Source organism: Aquarana catesbeiana, linkage group LG01 (genome assembly GCF_042186555.1).
Source record: "Aquarana catesbeiana isolate 2022-GZ linkage group LG01, ASM4218655v1, whole genome shotgun sequence".
Taxonomy (NCBI): Eukaryota; Metazoa; Chordata; class Amphibia; order Anura; family Ranidae; genus Aquarana; species Aquarana catesbeiana.
In genome coordinates this window covers 393,819,880-393,847,647 of record NC_133324.1, presented here as the reverse complement: position 1 = coordinate 393,847,647, position 27,768 = coordinate 393,819,880, and the positions used below count along the sequence as shown (strand labels likewise).

The following is a 27,768-nucleotide window of genomic DNA, read 5'->3' as shown; positions in this document are numbered from 1 at the left end:
AATTATAAAGGAGGAACTGCTAGGCCATATGGTCCTGGATTTGCACACAAAATCCACCCAATACAGTGCTACAGACAACAGAAAATATTGAATAGCAGGGACAGTCTCATCATGTTAAAGTACCCAACAAGGATTACATCCTTCAGTAGAAACAAATATTACAGCGTGAACATGCATTTTAGGTAGAAATCATATCTTTTCCTTTGTAGCTTGATTTACATTCACTGTAGTTTAGTGTGTTTTTGAAGGGAAACTATGAACATACTTACATGTAGAGGTATAAATAGGCCATGAGGAAAAACAAAATAGGGACTACATGCTACACTTTTCAGCGATTCCATTTGGACCTAGGATCACTGCCAACTGGGGTCCTGGGGATCTGTGTAGATGAACTATTAACCACCTGTAATCTTATTCCCATGCATATTGACCATCTTGACTTCCAAATGTAATTTAGGGTAAAACCTAAAATTTAAACAAATGAGCCATTTGGATACTTAACTAAATCTCCCTGTGCTTAAGGCCCCATTTACACCTGAGCGCCACACCCGCTTCATGTTTTTGTGGCACCATTCATTTTAAATGGCCTTCCTCAGCTTCAAAAAACATGCCAAAGTTCATATACGAAATATTTCCACTTCTGTGTTCAGTGACATTATATGACCAAATGAGCAGAAGCTTCCCTCATTAGGACCTTTACTTTCCCATGCAGGCCTACTATGAACCATATGAAATCTTCAGATCACACGGACGTCTCCCACCACTGCAAGTTTTAATTATGGACAATAAGAATGGAGGGGGAGTGTGCCAGTTCCAGACTTTGTAATGGCCTACATGTGCAACTACACCACTGGAAGAACAAGTAAAACCCAAGACGTCTAATGCTTCTAAAAATCTGCCTGACTGGCTTCTATAGTCATCTGTCCTCTTCTGGCTGGAAAACTGCTGGTGTAATGCCTACATGCCATCATTTACATTTAGAGCCTAAAAGAATTCTCTGGATAGAATAAACAATTTTTCCTAATCTCCAATGTACATCATTTGTATAAAATGTGGTATTACTAACAGGTCTACCTTTAAAAACCTTTTCCATCCTCTCATGGATGCGAATACAAGTGATCATATTAATGTACATTACAAGAATTAAGCCTAACAGTAGACATGTGGAGTGAAGTACAGCCACATAGCTGGAATGTATGTGGTGGTTGTAATACACACCAGCTCAGGCCTTCCAAAGCAACAACTTCTATTTAATCATTTTCAGCATGCTGCCGTTTCCATATTGATGGTAAATGGGGCTCAGGTCAGGGAAGCAGAAGCACTTTTTACATCTAATCTTTCAATATAATAACCTGCTGAGTGCCTGAGGGGACATCAAAGTCTCATAAAGGAGAGGCAGCGCTCAGTGTGTTGTAAAACAGGTTTCCTGTCCTGATTGCAAGCAGAAGTGACTATTTCATCACACCTCAAATAGCACCCAGGCCCTATGACAAACATACATTACTGGTAATGCTAAAGAAGAAAACATCCACATGACTGGGAAGAATTATTGCATAAGCAAACACAGGCAGCTATTGAAAAAGAGGACAAGGACGATCGCCTTATAATGCTCAAAAAGCATTGGAGTCAGTGGGGAAGGCGAAATTAAAGTGTTTGATGTTTTTAAACATTCAATGGGATTTAAGTAGTTCCCAAAATGCACAAAGCACCTTTCAATTATTCTAGACCGATTTGTTTGCCCAAACCTCCACCCCACAGGAGAATTTTTTAAAATTTTTTTTTTAAAGAAAAACAAAAATGTATAGGAGCACCTGCACCCAGAATATGGTCATTTAAACAATTATCTTTTTTTTTTTTTTTTAATTGTTCAATATTTTTTATTAAAGAATTTGTATGTTTCAGATAATGAAACATCAAACCAAGCATCAATACAGTATTGGAGTACATTGCTAACATTGGCATACAGTAAGACTGCAAGAGGTGTAAAGAAGTCCGAGCAATAAGAAAAAAAAATAGAAGATCCATAACAAGACAATGCAAATAACAATCATTTAGAACATTTAAAACTGTAGAAAGTTCCAGATGCGTAATGGGGCAAGTGGACTTGCTAAGGGAAACTTAGTGGATCCCTGCTATATGTATCTTCTGGATATCGGGTATATTGCTGCATCTCCCACATATCCCTGTCGGGAACTACCTGTATTTGGGGAGGGCGTCTTCTGTCCGATATTGATTTGCTAACATGCCGGTATCTTGGATATGCAATGTGTGGTATATGAAGTGTTAGGGTATATGCACGAGTCCCATTATTACTCACTTCTTGGTGCAGTGGTAGTCCACTAGACCCTGTCTAATACTAGTAGATGGGTAAGGGGAGGGAGGGGGTGATGAAAAGAGGGGGTGAGGGGAGAAGGAGGAGGAAGAGTTACCATGGATGGATGTTCGTTTTATTTGTTGTTTAACAATGCAAGGCCCCAGGTCAAGCTATGAGGAGTCTGTTAGGATGTTACGGTAGTCCGTCAATTCTTTGAAGTGAAGCCAGCAAGCCCACGTTTTATGGAATTTTGCAGGAGTGTCTCGTGCTTGATGGATTAAATCTTCCATCAGTCCTCTAGTGAGTGGGTACACAGAGTTTCGCTGCATTGATGAGGTGTAGAGAGTGATTTTGAGTAGGCTGATTGGGGAATGAAAGTATGGTGGAGTAGATATTGGGCTGGAGTGAAATCCGTGGTGTATGTTGTGATTTGTGAGGTAAGACAATGTACTTCCTTCCAATAGGGTTGGATTAGGGGGCATTCCCACCAAATATGCAATAGAGAACCAGGAGTGGTGTTGCATCTCCAACATAAAGGAGGGATGCTGGGGTGAAATTTATGTATTCTGTCAGGGGTCCTGTAGCACCTGCAAAATGTTTTGTATCCATTTTCTTGTGCAGATACATTCAAAACAATTATATCTTATAGGTTTACATCTCATGCACACGGGCAGAAAAAAAATACTGGATTTATGCTCTCAAAGAACCATTTCTTTACCGTAAAAGCAAAATGAAAAAAAAAAAAAAAAAAAAGCACTAAGTAAAATAATCTACCCTCTGGCGATAGTGGTGCCCCATGATTTCCATATGGAATATAGATGGAGGTTCTGCATATAGGCTTACCTGCTGTCTATAATGGCAAATTTAATCCTGAGCCATTTTCATGCTGTCTAGCAGCTGTAATCCTGCCTTGCAGTCAGATGTGACACTTTGTTTTTCTATTCTTCTCAGTTCAGTGCCAAAATACACTTGCTACTAAAAGTGAGTTCTGCAGCTATCACTTTACAGGGCACTTCCTTTATTTCACAGGAAATCGTGCATAGCAGTTATGCAGCCTTTAAAAAGAAAAATAAGTCCACCGAACACGGCAAACTTTGTTTTGTACATACACACGCTACACTTATAAGAAAGAAATTGTTCAGCCTTGGGAAGACACAAATGTGAGGCAACTCGCAGATAATATAAAACTAAGCAAACGCCCAACTATTATAAACCTTTGAGATTTCTAAAAGGCTTGTGTGATCTGCCCATTTATTTCAGTAGTTCATTGAAACTAATAAATAAAACTATAGTCAGATAAGGCAAGAAAAGACCGCTATTGAAGTTGTAATCACTGGAACTGTGCCAAATGTTATTCGAATACAAGTTCTGTTGTGATATAGAGAACTTAAAGAAAAAGAAAACAGATTTGATTACATACAGTAATTGCAACACAGGTCATTCTGTATCACATTATTGAAATTGTTTTTACATTTCCATCTCTCTCCAGATGGAATTTTCTGCCAAAGGATCAAAATGTGACTTCCTTGAAACACTGGGGGCATTTAGAATACTATGTATAGGGTCCTCAGAAATCCCATTTTCTGCTCTTGTATTGACTTGCTCAAATTTTCTTAATCAAACCAGCAGTTTAAACAAAGTGAAAGAGACAAACAGTAGAGGAGGGGGACGGAACCCCCACAGCTATGGAGTATTACCATAAGAATGCACATTTTATGATTGGTAAGTGAACTTTAGACTTTAAAAGAGGGAGTATGGGATCATTACACAAAAAAAAAAAAAGCACAACAAATCACACTCACTTATGCAGCTGCAGCATTGATCCAATGCTGCAGCTGTCCCCATCGGCTCTAAGAATGAGAACTGATCAATCACATGACCACTGACCTTGTAGCTCTCGGTCTGCTGTATATTTTGGGAGGGTGTAGCTTTCGGTCTGCTGTATATATATATTTTTTTTTTTGGGGGGGGGGGGGGGGGGGGGACAAGACAAAAGATTAAAAAACAAAACCCCATTGGAATCTATGCATCCGGTGCCCTGCATGTATATTAGGGGCGCATGAATTAGGGGGGCGGCACCCCTGTGCCCTGCCCCGTATGGATGGGCCACCACTGCTGGTAAAAATCAATCGCTGGCTCTCTGCTCTACCCCTCAAGCACTCACTGGACCACTGGGCTGTGGAGGGGGCAGGAGGGGCTGGCTTGGGCTCTTAGCAGTGTGCCGAGAGGCTGACTCAGCTCCTGGTCAGGCATCTGACATTGTCAGGATCCTTGCCTGGACCAGCTCTGTGGTGTCAGCCAATTTTGGGTCACAGGAGTGCAGGAATAAGTGCATGTCTGTGACGCACAGAAGTATGGCCAAAAAAGCTTTGGCCATACTTATCTTTAAAATTCCTCTGATCCCATGAACATTATCCACATCAGCCATAGGTTCAGAAAGGGTTCATATCCATCATATTTTTTTTGCATCGGACAGTTTTTGCTTGACCAATCCTTCAGCATAGGTATAAATGATCTGTTTAAGGACCACTTCACTGGCTGCCCACAGGGAAAAAAATAAAAAATAAAAAACAACACCACACAGGAGTGACTTCTTAGCTTTGTGAATTGGTTCATTAGAAAAGTAAAGTTACTATGAGTGGGTTGTTACAGGTGCTCAGAACTTTTTCCCTAAATTTTGCCAATTGGGCATTCCCACCAAATGTGGCTCATGGTACACGTTGGCATTTCCGGTATATATTAAAACTATGAGAGAATATGGTGGGGGTGCTGTGGAACTATACCATTTAGTTATGTAAATTTTTTTTTTTCTGTGAGGTTCCTGTGGTTCTGGCCTTTTGAAGAAAGTATAACATAATAGTGATTACGTTGGAAGCCCCAGAGAGGTGTTTGGTTGAAATAGTTGGTGTACTAATCTATTAGCTGTAGTGTGTATGTGGATTGAGAGAAGACCAGCATGGAAAACGCACATTTGTTGCTTTACAAACCACTTACATGACACACACACACACACACACACAAAAAAAACAAAAAAAACAAAACACACCAGAGTGATGCAGCCATATTTGGCTACAATAAAGTGCCTCATACTTTACCACCTCATTTCCTGAGCTAAACTTTAAATTGTTTAAAAGGAAATGTCAACAACTTCCTGTTCAGAAATATTATTTTCTAAAGCACAATATGCACTGTCACAGTCTTCTTCAGGACTATGAATGTGAAATGAATATACACAAATTTTCAGACATTTGTACTGGTTTAGAGCAGCATTAAACAGTTACTAAACCCACAACAGTAAAATCAGTATGTATATGCAAAATAGCATGCTTGTTATACTCACTGTGGAACTTAAATGGTTAATCCTCTGCATTGTGTAAAAAGACTCTTTAATCCTGTATGCATAGATCCTCCCCCTCCCGCACTGTCTATCTGGGGAAAGACAGCTAACACAGGCAATAGCCAACCTGTACATGCTCAAATTGTGTCTTTTATGCTGGAGAGAACAGTTCTCAGAGATAGCTAGGTCACATGATATTGACATTGTGTATACAGGCTGTAGAGGAAATCTCCTCCTACCTGAACTCTCAGCATTGGAGAAACTGTGCAGTTTATCATGTAACCGTGGTATACAGATCATCCAAAAAGGTATAAGACTGCAATATTTCAATGTAAAAAGATTTAACTATTTTCATATTACTCTGTTTAGTAACACTTTAAAATATAAACCGAACAAGGACAGCACACATCTAAAGAAACTCAACTGTAAGAAAATCTGAGCTGGAAGCCATGCTTTAAAAAAGGATCGATCCATCCAGTGATATTTTAGTTAGAAGTAGAGCCTGTTGACCTATGTCAGGCCTGAGCATCTTATTTGTTTTGGATACACCATCTGTGAGAAGCATGCTCTTACTTCGTGCTGTTTCTCTAGCCACTTGCTGACCCCAATGCGTGTGTATATATACATTGCGGTTTGCAAGTGGTTTACCAGGTTTATGGCTGAAGCTTTTTTTTCTTCAGCTGGTGGCTGGCTCTCTCAGGAAAGCAGTCCAATTGGCTCAATAGCCGCTGGATCGCTTTCAGAAGTATCAGGAGGGGGCACCTTCCCCCACTGCTTTTTCTCAGGAATTTTTTAAAGACGTTTTTACAGACGCGCCCAAGAAATGATTGAACGATGTGGCTGGCTGGTCCTCTATGGCCTTGGAGGACCAGAGTGATGTCATGATGTCCCTTCCAGTTTTTTTTTTTTTTTGGATCTTTTGTTTTTAAGGCTGGGCTCACACTGAGGAACGGAGCAGCTCACAGCAGGGGGTCCGGTCCATCTCCATTCACCATTTCAGGTTCAATTTCAGCCCAAGTTTTGGGCTGAATTCAGACCTGAAAACGGACAAAAAGACGCACAGCTCCCCTGTGCAATTCGCATCGAAAAGAAAGCCTTTTGACCCCAGATCTCTCCATAAAGGAGGACCATTATCCTTATTTCTATTATAAGGGATGTTTACAGTCCTTGTAATAGGAATAAAAGTCATAATAAAAAAAAAAAAAAAATTAAGGGACTGTGTAAATTTAAAAAAAAAAGTAAGAGCGCCTCCATCCTTCTGTGCTCACACACAGAAGCGAAAGCATATGCAAGTCACGTACACAAACGCAAACTGTGTTCACACCACACATGTGAGGTATCGCCACAAACATTAGAGCAAGAGCAATAATTCTTTCACTAGACCTCCTCTGTCACTATAAACAGGTAATCGTCTGTAACTCAACAAAAAGAGTAGCGTCGTCTATGGATTTTTTTTTTTTTTTTTTTAAGTACCGTAGTTTGTTGCCATTTCACGAGTGTGCGCAATTTTAAAGCTTGACAGGTTGGATATCCATTTATACAGCATAACATTATCTTTCATATTATACAAAAAAAATGGGGTATATATTGTGTTTTTATTTTGTTTTTCTCTTCAATTCATTAAAGTGCATTTTTTTTTTCTAAAAAAAATTGCGTTTCCTTCAAGTGGCTAGAACAGGAAGTGAAGGAAAATCTCCCTAACAGAACACATAAAAAGCTGTCAGGAGTTTTAACTATTACTCGATCCAAAAAAAAAGGCAAGGATTGGCTTTACATACACTTCAGGGCATCAAATTTAGGTGCCACATTAATGGCAATTTACCTCTGCATAACCTGCCTGTACACAGTTGGTCATTTTTACATAAGTCTTATTTACCTTTAGCATCCAATACCCAGATGTTTTAGATTCAGCTAGAAAGTCAGCCACCCATTTAACTGGATGAGCTGGAAGATCCAGTCATGTAATGATCACATCTGACAGTGTATAGAGTCATAATTTTTCAATCCATGTTGTGACATATTACAGAAGTTCAATGTGGGTGCCAATCTTAGTCTGTCAACTGTCATCACATGTATATTTGGCTGGAACATATATTGGGTAAGATTTCCTAAAACTGGAGCACTCAGAATCAGCTGTACAAGGTAGCCAATCATCTTCTAACTTCAGCTTGTTCAATTAAACTTTGACAATAAGCCCCCGTTCACATCGGCACAATTTGACATGTCAAATCACATGCCAAACTGTAGCCTATTGCTGGCAACAGCGCCGCACAGATTTCCAAAAGTAGTTCCTGCACTACTTTTGGTGACTTCGGGGGCGATTTCAATAGACATCTGTGCATGAACCCGCACAGATGTCTTTCAAAATCTCCCCCAAACTCGCACTAAAATGCGGGTTTGAAATCGTGCGAGTTTGGCTAAATTCGCACGATTTCAATCCCGCCTTCAGTGTGAATGAGGGCTAAAACCTGGAAGCAGATTGGTTTCTACAAAGAGATGCATCAGATTTTGCACTCTCCAGTTTTAGTAAATAACCCCCATATGTTAGAAAAGAAAGTCAGACTACACTTTCCTAGCATGTTTGAGCTTCTCTATGGTTGGCTGGTAGCAGAACTTTCTCAGAAAAAGGTGTGGTGTCGTTTTTGGCTTTCTATACAAGATCTGGCTTTCAATGGACCTGGCATGCCCTTTTACCTGACTCAACCAGTTAATAGATGCAGTACATGCTCAGTGAGAAGTTAAGGGATGCACACATTTGCCAATATGTATCAATGTCTCGGAACAAGAACTCCCAATACTCATTCTTGGCCCCCTGCACAGTTACATTATTGAAGGCAATGTCAAAAAACATGCTGCTTGTTTTTATCAGGATGTATACAGCCCCCCTTTGTCTGTAAAGTTAGATCTAAGGAAAATTTTGCAACTTGACCTGAGTACACTTTATTGCATGCCAGGCATTGTTATGACTGTTTGGCTAGTAAATGTTGTCCTGTTTAGAATGCACTTTAACATTCTGTCCGTGAGTTTGGCAGTTTATGAAGTTCTGAATACCTTTCAAATACCTTAGGTCAATGCAAGCCAATTCTTTTGACCTCCTGTTGGTATTAGCATAACAAAGAAGTCAAATCCTGCTGATGTCTTTATGAGAATGTAGCCTATAGGTTATTAGGGAAAATACAATAAAAAGCTTTAAAAAAAAAAAGTTGACTATAAAAAATACAGAATACCAAACTAAATTCTTCCCTGGGTTTGTAGCCAGTTGTTAAAGCAGGCTTCTAATGTATTTCAGACAGGAACTAAGAATCCAGATCTAATCAAGTGATGAATATAAAACTAAACACAGACATGTTAATTGAGCTAGAGATCTTCCTAATCTAAGAGCTAATGCCTTGTGTTGCAGGAAATATGGTTGTAAGCACACAGTCCAAACAAGAATTCCATCCAAATCTCAGACTTTGGAGGGAGGGGGATATGGCATGTAGGGGTGACTTCAATCAAGTAGCTAATTAAGTTAAAAAGACACACAGAAATTTGTACCCGCATAAAGATTTGCAATACAGGAGGACAATACAACTTTTCAGAACACTTCATGTGTGCCTCATGTCTGCTCTTTGGATTAGCATTAAATATTTACACGCTCATGATACCAAGCCTAAACTATCTAGGCTTAAAGCAGTGTTCCAGCCACAAATTTTTTTATTTATTTAATTTATTTAAAGTCAGCCGCTACAAACACTCTAGCGGCTGACTTTTAATAAGGACACTTACCTGTCCAGGGAGCCCGTGATGTCGGCCCCCCCAGGCCGATCCATCCATCGGATCAGGTGCAGCCACCGCCATTCTAACTAAGGGAAACCGGCAGTGAAGACTTCATCGCTGGTTTCCTACTGCACATGCACAACGCTTTCTAAATGGCCCCATCGTCTTCTGGGACACACACACACGTCCCAGAAGACAGCGGGGGAGCAGGAGGAAAGACACCCTGGGCCATGACAAGTTAGGACAGAAGTACATTATGTACTTCATTTAACTGCTTGCCGACCGCCCATGCAGATATACTGTGGCAGAAGGGCTCGTACAGGCAAAACCACGTACCTGTACGTTGCCCTTAAAGAGGCAGGGCGCACTCCCGTGGCAAGCTCTGTGAGTCAGGTCACGGGACCTGCGGACTCGATCGCCGCGGGGATACCCATGATCACCTCACGGGGAGGAAGAACGGAGAGATGCTGATGTAAACAGCATCTCCCCATTCTGCCTAGTGACAGTGTCACCCGATCTCTGCTCCCTGTCATCGGAGCAGAGATCAGTGATGTGTAACATGTAGCCACCCCCCCACAGTTAGAAACACGCCCCTAGGACTCACTTAACCCCTACACTGCCACCTAGTGGTTAACCCATTCACTGCCAGTGTAATTTACACAGGACTCAGGGCATTTTTATAGCACTGATTGCTGTATAAATGACAATGGTCCCAAAAATGTGTCAAAAATGTCCGATGTGTCCGCCATAATGTCGCAGTCACAAAAAAAAATGCTGATCGCCGCCATTTATAAAAAAAATTATTACTAAAAATGCCATAAAACGAACCCCTATTTTGTAAACGCTATAACTTTTGCGCAAACTGATCAATAATCGCTTATTGCGATTTTTTTTACCACAAATATGTAGAAGAATATGTATCGGCCTAAACTGAGGAAGAAAATTGGTTTTTTATATATTTTTGGGGGATATTTATTATAGCAAAAAGTAAAAAATAATGCATTTTTTTTCAAAATTGTCGCTCTATTTTTGTTTATAGCGCAAAAAATAAAAACCGCAGAGGCGATCAAATACCACCAAAAGAAAGCTCTATTTGTGGGAAAAAAAGGACATCAATTTTGTTTGGGAGCCACGTCGCACGACCGCACAATTGTCAGTTAAAGCGACGCAAAAAGTGCTCTGGTCAGGAAGGGGGTAAATTCTTCTGGGGCTGAAGTGGTTAAGGTAAGAAAGGAAAAAAAAAAAATAATTTGTTGTTATCCAAAAATGAGTGGTGAAGGGGTGGTCTTTCCTTAAGGCCTTAGGCACACCGGACGTTTTTTTTTTTTTTTTTTACAGCTGCTGTTTTTGGCTTCAGACATTTTTTTTCTACAGTCAAAATCTCCAGCATGTTATCCTATGTGTCCATGCACACATAGGCTGTTATCAACTGTTTTTTTGCTGGGGTGTAAAAAAAAAAACAAAACTAGTGAGTTTTGAGGGGAGTTTTTCAGCTGTAAAAACGCTTTAACATCAAACACCTAAAAACGTGTCTCAGCCTTTAATGTTTATGACCCATTGGGAAAAAAAAAAAAAAAAAAAAAAAGTGTTAAACGCTATTGCAAAAATGTTGAAAAATTCACTGCAAAGCTACTGGTGTTTTTATAAGGTTATTATAACATCCAGTGAGCATGAGGCCTTAAGACCAAGTTGTAAAAGTGAGTGGAGCTCTAATGTGCATGGGACATTTTACAACCTCCCCTGAACAATTTAACTTGACAGATAGTAAGCTAAGTTTAACCACTTCAGCCCCAGAGGATTTGGCTGCTCAATGACCGGAGCACTTTTTACAATTTGGCACTGCGCTGCTTTAACTGGTAATTGCGCCGTCATGCAATGCTGTACCCAAACAAAATGTACGTCTTTTTTTTTTTACACAGACTGAGCTTTCTTTTGATGGTATTAGATTGCCTCTGCGATATATTTTATTTTGCCACATATTTACAATATTATAATATAAATTACAATTTTTTTTTTTTTTTTTTTTTTACACAAAGTTAATGATATATTGTTCATACTTGCCATGGGCATATGTGGAACTACACCCCAAAATACATTCTGCTGCTTCTCCTGAGTACAGGAATACCACATGTGTGGGACTTTTTGGCAGTCTAGCCGCATACGGGACCCCAAAAACCAATCACCGCCTTCAGGATTTCTAATGGCGTAATTTTTTTATTTCACTCCTCACTACCTATCACAGTTTCGTAGGCCATGGAATGCCCAGATGGCAACACCCCCCCCCCCCCCCAAATGACCCCATTTTGGAAAGTAGACACCCCAAGCTATTTGCTGAGAGGTATAGTGAGTATTTTGCGGATCTCGCTTTTTGTCACAAAGTTTTGAAAATTGAAAAAAGATAGAAAAAAAAAAAAAAAATTTTTCTTTTCTTTCTTCATTTTCAAAAACAAATGAGAGCTGCAAAATACTCACCATGCCTCTCGGCAAATAGCTTGGGGTGTCTACTTTCCAAAATGTGGTCATTTGGGGGGATTTTGTGCTATTGGACATTTCATGGCCTCCGTAACTGTGATAGGTAGTGAGGAGTGAAATCACCATTTTACGCCTTTAGAAATCCTGAAGGCGGTGATTGGTTTTCGGGCCAAGTACGCGGCTAGGCTCCCAAAAAGTCCCACACATGTGGTATCCCTGTACTAAGAAGAAGCAACAGAATGTATTTTGGGGTGTAATTCCACATACAGCCATGCCATGTTTGAGCAATATATCATTTAGTGACAACTTTGTGCACAAAAAAAGTTTGAAATTTTCCCAAAACTTGTGTCAAAGTATAAAATATTCCATGGACTCAACATGCCTCTCAGCAAATAGCTTGGAGGGGGCCAACTTTCCAAAAAGGGGTCATTTGGGGGGGGGGGGGGGGTTGAACTGTCCTGGCATTTTATGCACAACATTAGAAGCTTATGTCACACATTACCCACTCTTCTAACCACTTGAAGACAAAGCCCTTTCTGACACTTTGTTTACATGAAACATTTTTTTTTTTGGCTAGAAAATTACTTTAAACCCCCAGACATTATATATTTTTTTAAAGACCATTATATATTTTTTTATAGCAAAGGCCTTACAGTTAAAAATGGTGGGTGTTGCATTGTTTTTTTCCCACACAGGATTTGAGCAGCTATTTTTCAAACGAGTACATGGATACCAAACACAACATGCTTTAAAATTGCGCACAAATGTCCAGCAGTGACAAACCACATATATTTTTAAAAGCCTTTAAAATCCTTTACAGGTTACCACTTTAGATATACGGAGGAGGTCTACTGCTAAGGTTAGTAAAACGAGTCTTTATTATCTGGTAAGCCTCCTTGTATACACTTGGTGGTGAGAAAGACATTGATGACTGTGGTGTAGTTTTTATATGGAATTGTACAATTTGGAATTTTAAGAAGTTGATCACTTTTGGACATTACATTATTGTAGGACATTGGATTATAGTATTTCCATTTTTCTGTAGAGTATTTAACCCCTTGGTGCCAGCTGCCGCCAACCATTTAAGAGGTTTGCTATGCTGGGAGGTGGGGTGGGGCTTATGGCCATGTGACCGCCATGACTGGCTGCCATGGCGCAATGCAGATACTTGCCACCACACCATGGATCAAAAAAATAGCATGCAAACGGATTTTTATTCTATGATCACATCACAAAGTGGTGCACCATTTCAGAGCCACGCAGGGGCCCTTCAGGCAAGTGATGGCTTGTCATGGCGGTCACATGATTGGAAAAGTCTTGATTGCAAGCAGCGATCAGGAACTTTCCATGAGCCGCCAGTCACTCTGACGAGAGCGCGCTCTTCGCACAGCACTGTTGGCACTAGTTCATGCAAATATGCGGCCAGTCGGCGTCAAGGCTCGGCATCCAAGAGGTTGCAAATTTGCGTGCGCTCAGTGCCAAATGGTTGATTCCACTTACTGGCACTGCATATTAATTTTGTGTGTCTTTTAGAAGATTTATATAGAAGGGCCCAAGAAAAATGTATCCACACGTCAACATGAAAAATATATTAATAAAAAAACAAAGGGTAGCTGTAAAGTCATGTTTGAATTATGCAATCACATTAAGTGCTCAAAGTGGTCACCATTAGCATCCAGACACTTGATTTGGAGGAACTAGTGCATGAACAACATTGGCTAGAGTGTCCACAGGAATTGCACTGCATGAGGTTTCAATTTCTTCCCGTAGTGCAGTAGGTGTTGGTGGTTTTCTACGCCACGCCACTTCATTTAGTGTCCCCCCAGATAGAAATTGAGGGGTGTTAAGTCCAGGGAAAGTGGAGGGAATTCCACAGCACCTCTATGTCCTATTCAACATCCTGGAACAATGTTATAGAGACTGGCTCGGAATATGATTGCATAATTCAAACATTACTTACAGCTACCCTTTGATGTTTATATAAATCTAGTAATAACATTTTTCCATGTAGAAGTGTGGATACATTTTTTGGACCCCTCTGTATAGCGTTCACATTGCTAGCAACCAATCATTTTTCCAAAGACACCAGTGCAGGCTTTTTTTGGTTATTTATGCTGATTGGTTGTATGAAGAAACACAGAACAAAACTTACATAGACACAGAGAAATTCAATCAGATGTGTCCCCTGCAGAAACTTTTTCAGAAGCCCAAAACAAAAAACAAACAAAAAAAACCAAACCCCTGCTAACCAGTTTGCCACATGCTACAAACAAATTTTTAGCTTTTTTGTTTCAGTAAAAATAAATAAAAGGATACATCTAGATGAGCAGTCCTTAGGTAGACACGCTAATGGCCTGCTTACTATCTTGTTTCAATGTTCCAACCTACATAGCTATGCAACAATGTAGCTCAATAATGAAAACATCCATGTAGCAAAGTTTGCAGTATTACAAAAGCTTAGAGTGATAATTGCAGAATCATGAATTCTTTTTCTCTCAGTAATATCCATTTTCTGGATGTGTCCAAGTTTTTATTAATCATGGACACACACATCTGCAAATAATTTGATATAAGGAATTCTGTTCCTGAGTGCCATTGCTCCAATACTTGTGGTAAGTGAACCAGAGCTTGCTGTGCCAAGACCCATAAGGAAATTTATATATTCAGGCAATGGAATATTTTTTTTTACTGCAATGCTTACTTCTATGTATACAGATATCCATATATGTCAAAAGAAGTAGGCAATATCTTTAACCCTGAAGCGGACTATTGACCAGCAGATCTTTCATGAACCTACAAACATGCCAAATAAAGTGTTTAGTGAGAAAATACCAAACTGGCATGTTCCTCGCCCAAAATGACATAAAAGGTAAGTCCGCCTTAACCTTACCTGATTCAAAGCACAATGGTAATGGCAAGCTGCACATATTTTCCAGTATGCTGGAAATTTGCAGTAATTGTTACTGATGCATTATGGGAATTTTTTGTACTAAGAATCATTCCTTAAAGTGGACCTCCCATGTTCTCACCTGTTATTTAGGGATCGCATAATTAACTGTCATTTTTCCGAAAGCCAAATAGCCTTATTACCCTGCTGTACAAAAAAAACCCACCTTTGACTACTCTGTCCAGTCCAAGCTTTAGGATCCAGTGCCACCATTTTAATTAATATGGCTTCTTCTTCCCGCTTTCTAAGACTGGCCCACCGATGCCAAATCTTGTGCATGTGGACGTAAGCAATCTGGCATGGAAGGCAAGAAGGTCCCAAGAGTTTGTAAGAACTTGCATTTCATACCAGAGAACTGCCTAGGAGGCACTGGTGACATAACCTTAGCAGGAGGCACTTGGAATAGAGGCTCAGTCACCAGTGCCTAAAGGTTCATGCACACAGCCACCTGGTGTGGTACAATGTAAAGCAGACTGTTTGGGGTTTTACATCTGTCAGCATGCATGCGTTACCAGTGTATACCCACATAGCCATTCTCCTAGATTGTAAGCTCAAACGAGCAGGGCCCTCTGTTTTCTCCTGTATTTAAATGTATTGTTACTGTACTGTCTGCCCTCATGTTGTAGAGTCCTGAGCAAACTGTTGGTGCTATATAAATCCTGCATAATAATAATTGTGTGACTGTACACAGCACCTGTTGTTCCCAAGCAGGGAAATATGCCTAGACTTTACACTATATGGTCCTAGGCAGCTGTGTGCAAGAGACCTAAAAAAAATCCAGAAGGTGGAAAATGTCACTATTCATTAAAATACTGCAGTGGTCTCCAAACTGCGGCCCTTTACTTGCTTTAATTCAGCCCTTGAGGCATTATTCCACCCTCTAACACCAACATTTGGGCACTATTCCTTCCACGGACAAGTCATTATACCTCCCAATGTTACCAACAATGGGGCACTATTCCTTCCAATGACTCCAATAGGGCTTCATTTTTTCCACCAACAAAAATGGGCAACTATGCCTCCCACTGACACCAACTGTTTTTCCCGCTAATACTAAAGATCGGGCATGGTTTACTTCCACTAGGCACAGTCCGACCCCCCTAAAGTCTCAAGGACAGTAAACTGGCCCTTTCTTTGGAAAGTTTGGAGACCCCTGAAATACTGTAACTGGATTTTAGCAATTGCAGTGTGCAAAGTTATTTGAGTATGCAGAGCTATGCGTTTTACCATTTTGAGGGTGAAAGATCTGTTACCCAAATGTAGTAGAAGTAATAATAATAATAATAATAATAATAATAATACTACTACTACTACTACAATAAAAAAAAATCTTGCACAATAAAGGCAATATCACTTACTTTTGACCATCAAAACTACAGTACAGGACAGCTTGCTTTTAGCAAATTTAAACATACCATCATTGCCATGACTTTTCCTATAGTATATACTAATTTCTGCAACCAAAGAGTGTGTGCCCAGTAAACACCACACTAATCTTATGCTGAGACCACCAAGTACAAACGTCTGTCTGACAGGGAGCAAATGGTTAAAAACAGTAGAACAAAAGCCTTGAATCCCAGCTGCTACCTCTACCACACACATACAAGCCTGAGCACACAACAATCTCACACTCCATAAGTACACATAGAGACAGGAGCAATCACTGCAAACCTGAAACTTGCCAGAAGCCTTCTAATCTCAAGCTCTTGACTGTACAGCTACCTTTGGTGTCCAGCAGCTGTTCAGGTGCCCTTTGGGATTCTCAGACTACAGGCAGTAAGCTGCAGACCACTTTGCTTTTTATACTGACATGAAACTTGTCCTTTTCTAAATGACTGCATTCTAACAACTTTCTAGTACCATGGCTGCAATCTTTACCGGAATCCATTTATGAAGGAATCCCAGATGCTGCCATTGCTGATCTTTCCCTTCTGAACAATGTAGGTTGCCTAGCTGTCATGGTAACCCTCTTGCTTCATAACTTTGATTTCCTGACCCAGAACTAGCAAGTAGATAAGGACTTCTGACTTTTTTGATCTGTGTATATTTGCTCCAAGCCAGTGACTCAAGTACTGAAGCCAACTGCATCAGAATAACTGTATGACAGCTGGCATTGAGCAGGATTGTTTTAGCATGACTCTGACAGGACAAAATAGAGAAGCTCTCTCCCCTGTAATGTGAAAATTCTGAAAAGCAGCTCTCTTGTAACACTGTGACAACTCTGCCTCACTAAAAGTTTATTTAAAAATTCTGAATCATGATCTCATGCTGGAGCAGACATTCTCAACTACTAAGTTTCCTAGAGCAATTAGCCATGTCAGCCTTTCAGATATATTACCATTGAAACTAACGTTCTCTATAGCCATCTGTAAGGGATCATTCTTCCCATTGGCCATCAATGGAAGGAGTATTTTCCACACTGACCACCAGTGCAAAAGGAGCCTTCTTCACAGGACCACCAATGTAAGGTGACACTTCTTTCACTGACAACCAAAGAAAGGGGAGGGGGGGGGGGGGATTTCTTTCAAGTACTTTCATTCTAAGGTGGTCCTGACCACCAATGTAAGGAGCAATGTTCCCACTGACCACCAGAGAAGAAGCCCTTCTTCCAAAGACCACCGATATAAGGTGGTGCTTCTATCACTGATCACCAAGATAAGGGGTCTCTTCTACTAATGATCATCAGTATAATGTGTTCCTTCTCCCACTGACTACCAATGTACGTAGCATTCTAAGCACTGACAACCAACATATGCAGACCCTTCATCCAATGACCAACACTGTGAAGCAGGAGTCAGCAACCTGTAGATAGCTGTCTGGGCTTGCTTACCTGCCATTCCAGATCATCAAACAAAGTGCAACGCAGAAGGACTACTTGTAAAGTTGGAGCTGTATTAGGGGCAAGAGCTGCATAAGCCATAGTGCTGGCTCCTGTCCCTGTCATGCGGTGTGGCCCCATTTACTTGAATGGGTCGTAATTGGCAGACAGTAGCATGCACCAAAAGCAACAAGGGGCTTAATTCCTGCTGCAGCATGTGTACACCTTTGGCTGCTGCCTCAGCAGCTAAAGGGTGTAGGGATTGGGGCGGTAAAACCACAACTCAACCACAGGGTTTTAAGTGTAAACGAGCCCTAACAGTGCTGCTGTCAAAAGCAACTGACTCATTTGCAAGTGCAGCAAGCACTGCTGCTCCTCTAAAAAGCAATCTGAGTGTGTTTGACGGGTGCTGAGGAGGGGACACGGTAGTACGGCAATTACAGGTTTACAACTGGTGTGAGGAGGTGACTCTGTCTAGTGAGCTTTGATTTCTCCCATGTTGTTGAGGTAGATCTCCATCTCTTTAAGGTTGCATACCCCTGCTGTAAAGTATTCCTTCTCCCACTGGCCACCACTGTAAGGAGCACTGTTTCCACTGACCACCAACATAAGCAAGCACTTCTTCCGATGACCAACACTATAGGGTAATCCTTCTCCACTGACCACCAATGTAATGAGCATTGTTCCACTGACCACCAGTGCAAGGGGACCTTCTTCCAATGACCACCACTGTAAGGTGATACTACTTTCACTTGACCACAAAGTAAAGGAGTCCTTCTTGTTCAAAGTAAAGGGGCCCTTCAATGACCATCATAATGTGTTCCTTCTCTCACTGACCACCAATGTAAGAAGCATTGTTCCAACTGACTACAAGTGCAAAAAGGTTCTTATTTCAGAGACCACCAATGTAGGGTGATCCTTCACCCACTGACCATCATTGTAAGGAGTATTGTTCTCAAAAATCTCATATGTAAGCTGTTCCTTTATCCACTGACCATTAATGTAAGACACATTTTACCAATAACTACAAGTAGAAAGTGGTCTTTCTTTCAATGACCACCAACGTAGGGTGGTCACCTCTCCCTGGCCATCATTGTAAGGAATATTGCTCCCACTGACCACAAACGTAAGGTAGTCTCTCTCCCACTACCAATTTACAGGAAAATTTTCTCACTGACAAAGTAAAGGAGGTCATTTCAATGACCACCAACCTAGGGAGGTTCTTCTCTCACTTACCATCATTGTAAGGAGTATTGTTCCCACTGACCGCCAACAGAAAGCGGTCCTTCCCCCAACTGACCGCCAACAGAAAGCGGTCCTTCCTCCAACTGACCGCCAACAGAAAGCGGTCCTTCCTCCAACTGACCGCCAACAGAAAGCGGTCCTTCCTCCAACTGACCGCCAACAGAAAGCGGTCCTTCCTCCCACTGACCGCCAACAGAAAGCTGTCCTTCCTCCAACTGACCGCCAACAGAAAGCGGTCCTTCCTCCAACTGACCGCCAACAGAAAGCGGTCCTTCCTCCAACTGACCGCCAACAGAAAGCGGTCCTTCCTCCAACTGACCGCCAACAGAAAGCGGTCCTTCCTCCAACTGACCGCCAACAGAAAGCGGTCCTTCCTCCAACTGACCGCCAACAGAAAGCGGTCCTTCCTCCAACTGACCGCCAACAGAAAGCGGTCCTTCCTCCAACTGACCGCCAACAGAAAGCGGTCCTTCCTCCAACTGACCGCCAACAGAAAGCGGTCCTTCCTCCAACTGACCGCCAACAGAAAGCGGTCCTTCCTCCAACTGACCGCCAACAGAAAGCGGTCCTTCCTCCAACTGACCGCCAACAGAAAGCGGTCCTTCCCCCAACTGACCGCCAACAGAAAGCGGTCCTTCCCCCAACTGACCGCCAACAGAAAGCGGTCCTTCCCCCAACTGACCGCCAACAGAAAGCGGTCCTTCCCCCAACTGACCGCCAACAGAAAGCGGTCCTTCCCCCAACTGACCGCCAACAGAAAGCGGTCCTTCCCCCAACTGACCGCCAACAGAAAGCGGTCCTTCCCCCAACTGACCGCCAACAGAAAGCGGTCCTTCCCCCAACTGACCGCCAACAGAAAGCGGTCCTTCCCCCAACTGACCGCCAACAGAAAGCGGTCCTTCCCCCAACTGACCGCCAACAGAAAGCGGTCCTTCCCCCAACTGACCGCCAACAGAATATGGTCCTTCCCCCAACTGACCGCCAACAGAATATGGTCCTTCCCCCAACTGACCGCCAACAGAATATGGTCCTTCCCCCAACTGACCGCCAACAGAATATGGTCCTTCCCCCAACTGACCGCCAACAGAATATGGTCCTTCCCTCACTGACCTCCAACAGAATATGGTCCTTCCCTCACTGACCTCCAACAGAATATGGTCCTTCCTTCACTGACCTCCAACAGAATATGGTCCTTCCCTCACTGACCTCCAACAGAATATGGTCCTTCCCTCACTGACCTCCAACAGAATATGGTCCTTCCCTCACTGACCTCCAACAGAATATGGTCCTTCCCTCACTGACCTCCAACAGAATATGGTCCTTCCCTCACTGACCTCCAACAGAATATGGTCCTTCCCTCACTGACCTCCAACAGAATATGGTCCTTCCCTCACTGACCTCCAACAGAATATGGTCCTTCCCTCACTGACCTCCAACAGAATATGGTCCTTCCCTCACTGACCTCCAACAGAATATGGTCCTTCCCTCACTGACCTCCAACAGACTATGGTCCTTCCCTCACTGACCTCCAACAGACTATGGTCCTTCCCTCACTGACCGCCAACAGACTATGGTCCTTCCCTCACTGACCTCCAACAGAATATGGTCCTTCCCTCACTGACCTCCAACAGACTATGGTCCTTCCCTCACTGACCTCCAACAGACTATGGTCCTTCCCTCACTGACCTCCAACAGACTATGGTCCTTCCCTCACTGACCTCCAACAGACTATGGTCCTTCCCTCACTGACCTCCAACAGACTATGGTCCTTCCCTCACTGACCTCCAACAGACTATGGTCCTTCCCTCACTGACCTCCAACAGACTATGGTCCTTCCCTCACTGACCTCCAACAGACTATGGTCCTTCCCTCACTGACCTCCAACAGACTATGGTCCTTCCCTCACTGACCTCCAACAGACTATGGTCCTTCCCTCACTGACCTCCAACAGACTATGGTCCTTCCCTCACTGACCGCCAACAGACTATGGTCCTTCCCTCACTGACCGCCAACAGACTATGGTCCTTCCCTCACTGACCGCCAACAGACTATGGTCCTTCCCTCACTGACCGCCAACAGACTATGGTCCTTCCCTCACTGACCGCCAACAGACTATGGTCCTTCCCTCACTGACCTCCAACAGACTATGGTCCTTCCCTCACTGACCGCCAACAGACTATGGTCCTTCCCTCACTGACCGCCAACAGACTATGGTCCTTCCCTCACTGACCTCCAACAGACTATGGTCCTTCCCTCACTGACCTCCAACAGACTATGGTCCTTCCCTCACTGACCTCCAACAGACTATGGTCCTTCCCTCACTGACCTCCAACAGACTATGGTCCTTCCCTCACTGACCTCCAACAGACTATGGTCCTTCCCTCACTGACCTCCAACAGACTATGGTCCTTCCCTCACTGACCTCCAACAGACTATGGTCCTTCCCTCACTGACCTCCAACAGACTATGGTCCTTCCCTCACTGACCTCCAACAGACTATGGTCCTTCCCTCACTGACCTCCAACAGACTATGGTCCTTCCCTCACTGACCTCCAACAGACTATGGTCCTTCCCTCACTGACCACCAATGTCAAGAGCATTTTCCCAATTGCCACAAAACTAAAGGGGAACCTTCTTCCAATGATGGCCACCACCATAAGGTAGTCCTCCCCCTCACCAATGACCAAGGCTTTTCTCCACTGACCCCCAATGGAAGAAGGCACTTTTCCAAAGACCAATAGCATTCCCTTCGCTGAACACCAGGCAAGCAATCCAAGTTTAACTTTCTACATAATGACTAATGGATTTCTTGTGACTGTCATTACTGGAAACAATGTACAGTCCTATAGAATAGTTGTGAAATACGCCCTATCATTCCTTGGCATTCATACCCATGGACCATGAGCTCCCTGGAAGTTCTGCAAATGGTTCTCCAGGCTGAGAGGAGAATGCTGCCACTTGTGGTTCACCAGCACCTTCTTGGAGGAGCAAGGACAGCAGCAGGTCATGTGATCAGAGCTCCCAGCCTGCTGTGCCCATACAAGTCCTCAGCGGGATGAATCACATGAGACCTCTCTGCCCTCCCCCCACACATACACACACACACACACACACACAGCGACCACTTACCGGGGCTGAGGATGGTTGGCTCACACTCGCACCAGGCTGTCTGCTGCCCTCCTTCCCATGGCACAGTCCCCGGGTTCCTCTTCTCCTCTCCTCCTCACATAAGGCACCGGTTGCTTATTAGGTGTACAAAGTTTTCCTCCCAGAAATGACGTCTCGGCCGCCTTCCCCACCCCGACCTGCTGGAGCCTCCTTCACACAACAAAGGAGCTGCTGCTTTATTATGGGGCAGCCGCTTTATTCACTTTGTATTGTGTGTGTATGTGTGCCGGCCGGGGGCGTCCCCTGTGCAGGAGCCGGCCACAGGCTCTGTCACTAAGTGAAGGAGGAAGTGAAGAAGACACAGAGGAGAGGAAGGGGGAGCGAGCTACACAATGCTCTCCTACAGGATCCTCAATCTCAGTGTCTACATTACAGCGGACAGGGCTGACCATATATATATGTGTCTGCTAGAGCCCTGGGGGAGGAGCCCGGGATCATCATCATCATCGGCTCTGCCCACACAGCGCCTCTACTGGAACAACTACACACTGCACCCTGCCTCTTCTACTCTACACATGTTGCTGACACTTCTGTGCTCCACACATAGGACAACTCCTCACCAGTGGTGGTCAGTGCAACCTTGTTAGCAGCTGGATCAGACAACATACGGCAGGGAAAAGAATTATTGGATCCCCTGCAGATTTTGTACGTTTTATTTTGTTGTGAACAAGGCCATTAAGGCTGAAATGCGTTAACTTCTGCTCTACGTATTAATCTTTTATGGCATTACAAGCTATTTACATAGCTCCCAACTGTCCCCGATTTTGAGGGACTGTCCCTGATTTGGAGCAATGTCCCTCTGTTCCTCTTTCTCCCTCATTTGTCCCTCATTTTGGTCTGATCTATATAGTTTAATATAAAATGCACTTTTTATCTTTCAAAAAGTGTTTCCCAGTACTAAACCTTTCATCCAATTTCTAAATTGCTGCATTTGCATATTTTAAAAGCCAATATAAAGGAATAGTAGTGGTAAAAAAAAAAGTCCTTATGGATTTAATTAACCTTTTTTTTTGGTTAATTCTCCTTTAAGGTTGTGTGGCAGGGGGCGTGTCCTATACCTACATACATTTGTTAGTAGATGTCCCTCATTCCCATCTCAAAATGTTGGGAGGTATGCCATTTGGACTTCTTGAAGAGCATGTATGGAGTTGTGGATTGTCTTCTATTCATCTCTATCATTTTTATCATATGTATTTTTAAATGATGGAGACTGAATATGAACCAAAAATCCAGAAAAAACACACAATACAAATATTATAAATAAAGTTGCAGTTCAGTGAGTAAAATAAGTATTTGATCCCCAAGCAAAACATGGCTTGGTACTTGGTGGAAAAACCCTTGTTGGCAAGCATAGAGGTAAGACGTTTCTTGTAGTTGGTCATCAGGTTTGCACACATCTCAGGAGGGATTTTGGTCCACTCTTCTTTACAGATCTTCTCTAAATCCTTAAGGGTTCTTGGCTGTCTCTTGGCAACTCAACATTTCAGCTCCCTCCATAAATTTTCTATAGGGTTAAGGTCTGGAGACTGGCTAGGCCACTCCATGACCTTAAAAGAGAAGTATGGGAATCTATTTTGTCTGAGAATCATACCTACCTCAGTGGATGGAGCATCAGACCGATGCTGCAGCTGTCCCCCACTGTCTCTGCACTGAGAACCGAGCCACCGAACATCGCCGATGGCTTGGTTTTCACAGATCCCAGAGAGGAGAGCTGCTGACTGTCAGTCAGCGTCTCTTCTCTCTGCTTCTCCATGCTCATTGGAGTGCTGAGCTGTGGAGGGTCAGGGAGAGGCCGTCTCAGCGGCTCGCTGAGACTGCCATCAATCAAGGCAGCTGGCGGATCCAGGCTTGGAAGTCGGGATGATACGCTGCCTCGACTGATGGCAGTGATGTCAGTGGAGAGTGGACTTCAGACCGCTCTCCGCTGAAGATGGGTCACAGGAGTGCAAAACAAATTGCACTCCTGTGACCCAGAGGAGAAGCCCAGCCTAAAACACTCAGGCTGGACTTCTCCTTTAATGTGCTTCTTCTTGAGCCACTCCTTTGCCTTGGTGGTATGTTTTGGGTCATTGTCATGCTGGAAGACCCATTCATGACCCATCCTCAGTGTTCTGGCTGAGGGAAAAAGGTTCTCATCCAAGATTTTACAATATATTGCCCCTTCCATTGGCCCCTCTAAAGTTAACCTGTACCTTTAGCAGAAAAACAGCCCCAAAGCATAATGCTTCCACCTCCGTGCTTGACTGTAGGGCTGGTGTAGTTAGGGTCATAGTCAGCATTTTTCTTCCTCCAAACAAGTCGAGCTCAATTTTGGTCTCATCTGACCACAACACTTTCTCCCAATCCTTCTCTGAGTCATTTAGATATTCATTGGTAAACGTCAGATGGGCCTGTACATGTGCCTTCTTCAGGAGGAGGACTTGGCGGGTGCTACAGGATTTCAATCCATGGCGGTGTATTGTGTTAACAATGGTTTGTTTGCTGACTGTGGCCCCAACTGCCTTGAGATCATTCACAAGCTCCCCCCATGTAGTTCTGGGCTGAATCCTCCCTTTTCTCATAATCATCCTTACCCCAAGAGGCGAAATCTTGCATGGAGCTCCAGACTGAGAGCGATGGTTATTTTATATTTCTTCCATTTGCGAATAATCGCTCCAACAGTTGTGTCCTTCTCACCAAGCCTCTTGCTGATGGTCTTTGTAGCCCATTCCAGCCTTGTACAGATCTACAATCTTGTCCCTTACATTCTTTGACAGCTCTTTGGTCTTGCCCATAATGGTGAGGTTTGAATGGAAGAAAGAGTTTCTGTGGACAGGTGTCTTTTATACAACAAGTTGTCGTTAAGAGCACCTTCTTAAAATGACAGGACTAATCTGTGTACAACATGAGCACATACTGTAGCCAGTCTGTGGGAACCAAAATTATTGTTGGTTGGTAGGGGATCAAAGACTTATTTTACTCACTGAAGTGCAACTTTTTCTGGATTTTTGGTTGATTTTCTGTCTTTATCATTTAAAATACACCTATGATAAATATGGGCCCTTAATTTCTTTGTAAGTGGGCAAACTTACAAAATCTGCAGGGGATCACTAATGATATTTCCCACTGTATTTATAGCTATAACAATCATTTTACCATATCATACTTCTTAGGGAATAATCACACCTGTGATTAAAGTGTATCTAGGGTCAAAATCTAAAAACAACAAGAGCCAGTTCACACCAGAACGCAGTGTGGAAAAAGTTCCTTCCTTGTGCATTTCCCACACCGCCCTTTCCATATGTTGCGGGTTCCAATTGGTGGTCATCGCCAATGACATTGTTCCCATTGACCACCAATGTAAGCAGGCCCTGCTTCCAATGGACACCAAAGTAAGGAGCATTATTCCCACTGACCACCAATAAAAGCAGGCCCTACTTCCAATGACCACCAGTGTAAGGGGCATTGTTCCCACTGACCACCAAAGAAAGCAGTCCCTACTTCCAATGACCACCAATGTAAGGAGCATTGTTCCCACTGTCCATTAATGTAAGCAGGCCCTTCTTCCAATGACCAACAATGTAAGGAGCATTGTTCCTACTGATCACGAATGCTAGCAGGCCCTTCTTCCAATGACCACCAATGTAGGGTAATCCTTCTCCCATTACCAATGCACGGAGCATTGTTCCCACTGACTACAAGTGCAAGGAGGTACTTTCAGTGACCACCAATGTAGGATGGTCCTTCTCCCACTGACCACTATTGTAAGGAGTACTGTTTGACCACAGATGTAAGTTGGCCCTTCTCCCACTGACCATTAATGTAAGGAGCATTTTCCCACTGACTACAAGTAAGGGACGTCCTTCTTTCAATGTCCACCAATGTAGGATGGTCCTTCTCCTGCCTACCATTGTAAGCAATATTGTTCCCACAAGGAATATTGTTGACCACCAGTGCAAGGGAATCTTCTTCCAATGATCACCAATGTAAGGTGATACTACTTCCACCAAAGTAAGAGGGCCTTTCTTCCAATGACCATCATTATAAGGTGGTCCTTCTCCCACTGACCACCAATGAAATGACCATTGTTCCCACTGACCACCAATGTAAGCAGACCATTATTCCAATGACAAGCACTGTAGGGTTATCCTTCTCCCACTGACCACCAATGTAACTAGCACTGTTCCCACTGACCATCAGTGCAAGGTGACCTCTGTTCAATGACCACCAAGGTATCTATAGGTATGTACTGTAGGTTCCTTTGGTCAAAATGTAAAATCATATATTAATTTCCACATTGTAATTCAAGTATTTATAGCCTACTCCTAATAATCTGAATGATCTTGAAGTTTGTAAATGTACTTTGTGAAGACCCCCACACATTTATTTCCTTGAATTCTGTGACAGGTATTCATTATGCTCTGTGAGTAGGCACTGCTGTGTCACACATTTCACAGAGCCTGCCTTCTGAACTACAGAGGTGCCGAGAGGAGGAGTTTCAGGAGGCGGAGTCAGTACAGGAATCACTGCTTGCAGTCAGCAAGGTACCATGGGATATTTAGTGCTTAGAAATTAAGTAGCAGAGCAGAAGCTGCAAAGCATGCAGGGAATACATGAAGTTGTGGAAAGAGGTGGCCAACAGACAGGCAGAACTCACAACATGAAAGGTTTTTCTTAAAGAAGAACTCTGAATAAAATTTTGTCTCCATGTCCTTGTTGGTGATCTCCTACCTTCACCCACTTTGCCATCCATGTTCTTCTGAGCTCTGTAGTTCCTCTGTAATAGGCTGCTAAACTTGCTGAAAAAACGTTATTGCGTGGACTTCCTGTTTGTAAGACCGCTGGCTTCTATCCCTCTCCTGAGCTCAGCCAGCAATCAGGCATGCCCCCTTGTAGTCCTCTGAAAGCCGAGCAGGAGGAAGCAGACATGTTGTGGGTGGAGGGGGTCTCACAGCCCCCGGTCTGTGCCGCCCATGGAGGAGGTGTCCTTCTCTCTCCTCCCTCGTCCTACTCTGCTCCATGACAGTCACCGCCCACACTCCACCTCCACTCCGTCCCCCTCCACTCTATCCCTGCCGCACCCCGCACCACCCCACCCCGCCGCCCGCCTGCTATCTCTGTGCACAGCGGGGATTATCATCAGTAATTACTTGTATGACACAGCGGGGATCTCCCACTGTGTCAGGTATAGTATACGAGAACATCGATGCTGTTCTGCCGCCCCCCACCGTTATAGGAACAGTGCGCTGTCAATCATAGTAACGGCGGGGGAGGGGCATCAGCGCTCTGCATTCTCATATAACAATACTGGACACCGCAGGAGTTCCCTGCTGTGTATATACAAGTAATTATTTATAATAATCCCGCTCTGCACTGGTGGTCCCTGACATGGTGGTCCCTGACATGGCAGTCCCTGACAAGTGGCACTGGCGGTCCCTGACAAGTGGCACTGGCGGTCCCTGACAAGTGATACTGGTGGTCCCTGACATGGTGGTCCCTGACATGGTGGTTCCGGACAAGCGGCACTGGTGGTCCCTGACAAGTGGCACTGATAGTCCCTGACAGTGGCACTGGTGGTCCCTGACATGGTGGTCCCCGACAAGTGGCACTGGTGGTCCCTGACAAATAGCACTAATGGTCCCTGACAAGCGGCACTGGTAGTCCCTGACATGGTGGTCCCTGACAAGTGGCACTGGTGGTCCCTGACAAGCAGCACTGGTGGTCCCTGA

The 27,768-nt window shown here is 43.4% G+C and overlaps 1 protein-coding gene across 3 annotated transcripts in view; it reads right to left on the bottom strand.

Moving 5' to 3' along the window:
• CEMIP2 (cell migration inducing hyaluronidase 2) overlaps positions 1–22,500 on the bottom strand; it is a 135,592-nt gene extending 113,092 nt beyond the window's left edge. The window contains exon 1 of one of the 3 annotated variants that reach the window (XM_073634510.1): positions 22,022–22,500. The gene's annotated coding sequence lies outside the window, so the exon portion shown is untranslated. Of the gene's footprint in view, positions 1–3,157; positions 3,279–21,783; positions 21,925–22,021 lie in introns of those variants that run through there. The other 2 variants (XM_073634516.1, XM_073634532.1) reach the window with 2 other exon arrangements.
• Positions 22,501–27,768: the final 5,268 nt, after the last annotated feature.